We start from the raw sequence: 6,129 nt of genomic DNA, 5'->3' as shown, positions 1-6,129 counted from the left end.
GGCCCTTATTTCTGCATTTCACAGTAACTCTTCCATGATAATTGCAAGGTCAGATTTTCTGGTCATTATCTGCTGCTGACTTGTATTTATTTCTTCACTTGTGTGTTCAAATATGTTCAGTTATCAAAAACCTATTTTGTATAAATTACTCCACTGGCATCAAGGAAAGCATTCATAGAAATAAAAAAAATTCCCTGCCCTCAGTAAACTTATATACTAGCAGAGTTAACTGAAAGTTGGTTTCACTGCCTTTGCATTCTGACCTGTGAGAGATTACCATACATTCTTCACTCTAAGTTCTTCTATGAAAAAATTACATACATAATACATAAAAGTGGAATTTTTTATATAACAACGGAAATAGAGAAGGTAGAATAAAAAAGCAGAAGCTTTCTCCACTCCCAGATACATATACAAACATACCTGTTCTTTGTAGAAAGAACCATCACGAAGAATTTCATATGTCCCCCTACACTACTTTTTATTTGGCTTGAAAAAGTATATATTTATGTATATTAAAGCATATACATTTTTATACATAAATTTATATTACTATAGAGCAATTCTACTTAAAGCATGCTTTCAGATTTAAATGAATCTTGGTTCCAGTTATCTTCTCTTACTTAGATTTTGCAATACTTTAAAGATAATCAAATAAGGCAGTGCCACCTAATTTCTAAAAAGCTAATACCAGTTCTAAATTATGTGCGAACACTATTCTAATATAAAATACACATTAAGCCAAACTCAAAAACTCTACCTCTTAAATTATGAGTGTGTGATGCTGGTTAACCAGACGGTTTTTCCATTGATTTGAACTCAAAGAAATTATCTATGTAAAGTGGCTTAAAATGGAAAAGTCTCCTTATTTTGATGTCAAAGTCATAGGGAGGTGATAAATATTTTTGATGTCTTTGGAAGAAAATCAACTCAATAATGATAGTATTTTAATTTGCAGTGTACTGGAATTCAAGGTTCCATATAAAGAACTGTGGTTGTTTATAAAATGGAATATTGTGGAACATTGTAATATGCAATGATGTGGCTTTTATGCAAACTAGGTACAAGCTGATGGCTCTTTCCTTTGTGATTGAATTATTTGCTCCACATATAGCCTGTTCAATCTTGAAAATTAAGTCAAATCCCAAGTATTTTCTCTTCACTTGATCACCAAGAAATATTCATATATTCTATTGTGTATTTCTTAGTTTTGATCTCAAACCTTAAATACCTTGGCTTTGCCTTCGCTACAGTTTTAATTTACCATTAAACTTGAATTATGCCATTATACTAAAAGGGATTAAAGAGAATATAGCAACTTAAAGCGTGGATTGGATGGTGGCTGTTTTAGTGTAATACCAAAGCTGGGTTTCCGCAAGTATTTCCTTCTATTTCTATTTTGTTCCTTTTATTGCATTAATTTAATTTATTTGCTTATTTAAGTATTAGTTGGCTTTAGTGATATTTGTTCCTTGACAACTCTAATTTATATAACCTGTACGTGAGAAATGAGAGTGAAAAGAACAAAAAGAATGATTGTAATAGAAAGGAGAGCAATTGTGTACAACTGGAACTTCTAATTTCCAATAGCACTACAATTTCAGGTTTATATTAAGTTCTTAGATTAGAATTTTATATAAAACATTGATGCCTATTAAAATAATTATTTGATATGGAAATGATACATTAGTATAAATTCTTGAATTATCAATTTATGAGGTTATTAGTTGGATAAATATTTATAAGATAATATCATATCATCATCCAATACTTGTATTATTTTATGACTTCTCTAACTTAACCACTGAACACCCTAAGAGCCTGTTGAAGTGGGTTTTGATTATTTCTGTAATCTAGTTGGACGTGTAATGAGCTAATCTTTGATGAAAAGTTATGCTTCTTTTCAGGGGGCCGCAGATGGTGTGGAGGTAGATTGATTAATTTGTGTCATGGTTTTAAACAAGGATCAGGAAAAATATGTTTTCACAATGAAAAATACGTTTTCACAATAAAAAACATTTTTCAGAAAGAAAAACCTATGTAAGAGTGAGAATAATATGCCTCAATCTAGCTTTGAGTCTGGAAATTATAAATCAAGAACAGAGGTGGATAGAATCAAGGCAATATTTAAGGTTATTAAGCACAGGAAACATAATAAAATGGAACAAAGATCCTTCTTTGTGGCTATATATCAAATAACATCATTTTAAATTTGTATCTATTTTGAATTGCTGGTAATGCTGCCATCTTGTTCCGGCACTACAAGCTGAATAAAGAGCCTGGAAATACTCAACATTTATTAGCAGGGTTCTAAAAATATGTTCTTACATTTAAACTTCATCACTTTCATGTACCATTTACCATCTCTTTTATTATTTACCTCACCTAAATTCTCTGGAAGATACTTGGTAAATTAAAAGGAAGATATTGAGCATATCAACAATTTTTTAGAGCAAGCATTAAAATCCAGTGGCGTGTAGTAATAGATTTTTTATGGGAGATATTATTTAGCTTTCCCTTATTTCTTCTAGTTATTTTTTTCAAGAAAAATGTTCAGAGAGGTTCAACAGATGTCTATTGTCCCCCACTACTCTGACACCCATATTCTAAAACAATAATATCTCAAATCCAGGGTGTTGAAGAAAGAAGAACAAGAGGGTATCACCAAAAATTTTAATCACTTATTTGTATATTATGTTTCACAAACTACCTTGAGGGACTTGATTTTATATAATGCATATGTTAGTAGTTCAATCTCTAGAAGCAGAAAGACTGGAGTTTGAAATTTGGTTCTATCACTTTTCCCCAGTGTGGTCTTACACCAATGATTCTAGTCCTTAATTTCTTCATCTGCAAATTGAAGAAAATACCAGTTTTTATTTTATAAAGTTGTGGTAAGCATGAAATAAATGTTATTGCATGTAAAGTTTTTATAAGTATACAGAGAAGGCATATCAAAAGCATACATTTTTGCCATCATTTTAATAGTCTAGTAATTTGTTAACCTAACTTATTTACCAACTACAAAATTTAGTTGGTTTCCCATTGTCTACCAGACAGCCTGAGCTCTTTCGTGTACCATTTATGACACTTTATAGTCTGGTCTAAACATCCCTTTCCATTCTTACCTTGTGTAAGTACCAGAAAGGATGTGGGTGAGTAAACATCACACACTTTTGGATATAGCTTCACAACACTATTCATCATTTCTAAGTAGATCATTTCCAAATGTCATGATCCATTTGCATATAAGTGATCTTTGCCCATATTGCCTGCTAAATGTTTTCCACTTGCCTCCACTGGGCATGGATTATGACCTACGTTAATTCTTAACTCTTCTTGTAAACCTTTCCTTGTTCTGAGCACTCTAGTCATAATTAATTAGTTTTTCTTTAATTTTTAAAATATTTATATTTCAGTGCTATAACTAGTACTATGGTAATTGGTAACAATTTATCGGCCACAAAATTGTAAATTCTTCATGATCTTGAAAGGTTCAAGCTCCGTGTCTTGTATTTATCACAGTTCCTAGGACATAGTAGGCATTTGGTAATGTTTTCAGAAATAAAAACTCATGGAAATTAAGAAAAATAGGAGACATATTAAGAACTTAATACAATCTTAATAAACATTACTATGTACTGAATGATGGTGGCTCCCCAAAATTCTTATGTGGAAGCCCTAACCCTCAATGTGATGGTGTTTGGAGGTGGGGCCTTTGGGAGGTGATTAGGTTTAGATCTTGAGATGGAGAGCCTTATGAGATTATTGCCCTTATAAGAAAAAGGTGACAGAGAGCTCCTTGGAAGGGCATGTGAACGCACAGCTAGAAGGTAGTTACAAGTCGGGAATTAGACCCTCACCCAGAAATAAATCTGCCACCATTTTGATCTTGGATTTTCCAGTTGCCAGAACTGTGAAAAACAAATATCTATTGCTTAAGACATCAAGTCTTGGTATTTTGTTTTAGCACCCCAAGAAGGCTAAGACAAGCATATTATTTGGTGTTTTCATATGATTTTCATATTATTATTTTCATATTATTTGGTGTTTTCATATTATTTCTATGAAACATTTTCTAGATGAAAGCGTGTCTATTTTGGGACTGGGATCCTCAAATAAAGGATACTACTGTTTTAAAATTTGAAAACTTTAATAGAAGTGAATATAGGCAAAATAAAAGAAACATTCTGATGGTCAAGTGATCAAGGCAGGCTGGAGTGAGGTATAATAAACCTCGTTTATAATAAAGTGGATAATAAATAAATATTTGTAGATGACTGGCCCATAATGAATGGATGCATTGATTAATAAGTGAAAACCTAGTAGGCCTCTCTCTACTGAACTTCAGTGTTGGCATCATGAGATGTCTCACTTTTAAAAAACTGTTTCCCACTGAGTTTCTCTTATTCTTTGTCAGCTGAAGAATATTAAGTTAGGTCCATCAGGTGTGACCTCACAACCTGGCACATTTCTATGGTTATTCCAGATATGAAGTTCTGTTAAGTTAGTCTCCTAGCAAGTTGTCCATTAATTCTGAATTCAGACTAATCCTTAAAGTTACCAATAGGAATAAAGCTAATAAAGTCTATATTTCCAAATAAAATTGATGATTATTCGTTAAATCACCACGAGAGAAATATCCACATTTTTCAAGGCAATTATATTTATGTACATGCATTTGACCACAGGTTTTGAGACAGGTACTTCACAATATCATTGCATTTTGAACAATTAACTATTCATGAATTCATATATTCATGCATTATCAGGTCATATATTTTAATTAAAATAATGTAACACCTTCCAATGATTAATAATACGATGTTTCACAAAAGTAAATTTTACTTTATTAAAATCATAAAAATTATAGTAATAGATTAATCTCCTCTATAAGTTAGCTGCATAAAGTGCCTTCACTAATAAATAAAACTGTTCATTTTCAAGATTTGGGGTTTGTATTATGATATAAATATAACATTATGATATAAATATCACAATAGATGCTTTCTTTTTTTTGGCCCTATACAAGCAATTTATTGAAATCTGTTATAATTTGAGCTAAGTCTGTATTGGGCTTATTATCCTGCCTCCATGCTTGAAACAAAACAAAACAAAATACAGGTTGTTCCAAATAGATGCTCTGAGGTTACTTCCAACTTCCACATATAACCTGTGTCATTATTTTTTACTTACAGCTTCATAAATCAATACTTCTACTTATATCTTTTTTCTATTTTTCCTCTCTTTTATAAAAAACCATCCAGGTCTATAATACTTCCTCCAATTCTTGCTCTAAGATGGGATCTCTGTGTATTACTAGGAAAAATACAACTATAATTTAGTATTTATTGCAGGAATGACAACTGAGGAATAAAATGCCTCTAACATTGCATCCAAATAATCCCAGATGAGGATCATTTTCATGCTTAATAAGTAGCTCTATTCACTATATCTTGTTTTGTTTGTTTCATATTTTTCCTGGTGTGGCGGTCTTGTAATAATTTTTGGCTCTAAAGTATGCTGTTGTTTGGTTTTAATAAGACATCAGCTTGCAGTAAAACTGAACAGATGCGATTTAAAGTGCTGATCTATCTTGCAGATCCCCATAAACTTGCATTCCTATTTCACAGGCATGAATAGGAATGAAATCCAGTGCAATTGTGAGTAGAATAATCTATTTCTAAGTTTTTATACCCCAACACCACTACCTCCTCCCATTTTCACGGCAGATATTTTCTTTGATAAGAAAGCCTTCATTGTAGGAAGCAATCTCTCCTGGGCTGATTTATCTGGATAATTTTTTGAAAACTCATGTTTCCATGACGGACTCTGCAGATTACTCTGGTTGAGAGTCAAAATTAGCAGTGTATTTCTCTGCATAGCAGACATTAGCACACATTTTTTGTTCAATGAGCTACTTTAGCATATGGGATGTAAAGTTCCACTGTGTGATTATGTCTTGAGCTAGCTGAGTTATAGACAGTTCAAGTACTTTTTGATACTATGTTTTTTGTTGTTGTTGTTTTGTTTTGTTTTTTTGAGACAGAGTCTTGCTCTGTTGCCCAGGCTGGAGTGCAGTGGTACAATCTCGGCTCACTGCAAGCTCCGCCTCCCGGGTTCACGCCA

At 32.3% G+C, this 6,129-nt stretch overlaps 1 long non-coding RNA gene across 1 annotated transcript in view; it reads right to left on the bottom strand.

Annotated features, from left to right (window-relative positions):
• Positions 1-2,659: 2,659 nt before the first annotated feature.
• Positions 2,660-6,129, bottom strand: part of LOC105543583 — a 3,697-nt gene continuing 227 nt past the window's right edge. Inside the window, exon 2 of the long non-coding RNA XR_001006648.1 lies at positions 2,660-2,850. This is a non-coding gene — a long non-coding RNA (uncharacterized LOC105543583). The remainder of the gene's footprint in view (positions 2,851-6,129) is intronic.

The sequence above is a fragment of the Mandrillus leucophaeus genome, unplaced genomic scaffold, assembly GCF_000951045.1.
Source record: "Mandrillus leucophaeus isolate KB7577 unplaced genomic scaffold, Mleu.le_1.0 Scaffold287, whole genome shotgun sequence".
In the NCBI taxonomy this organism is placed as follows: domain Eukaryota; kingdom Metazoa; phylum Chordata; class Mammalia; order Primates; family Cercopithecidae; genus Mandrillus; species Mandrillus leucophaeus.
The sequence above is the reverse complement of the archived record's forward strand: the minus strand, read 5'-3'. Positions and strand labels throughout refer to the sequence as shown.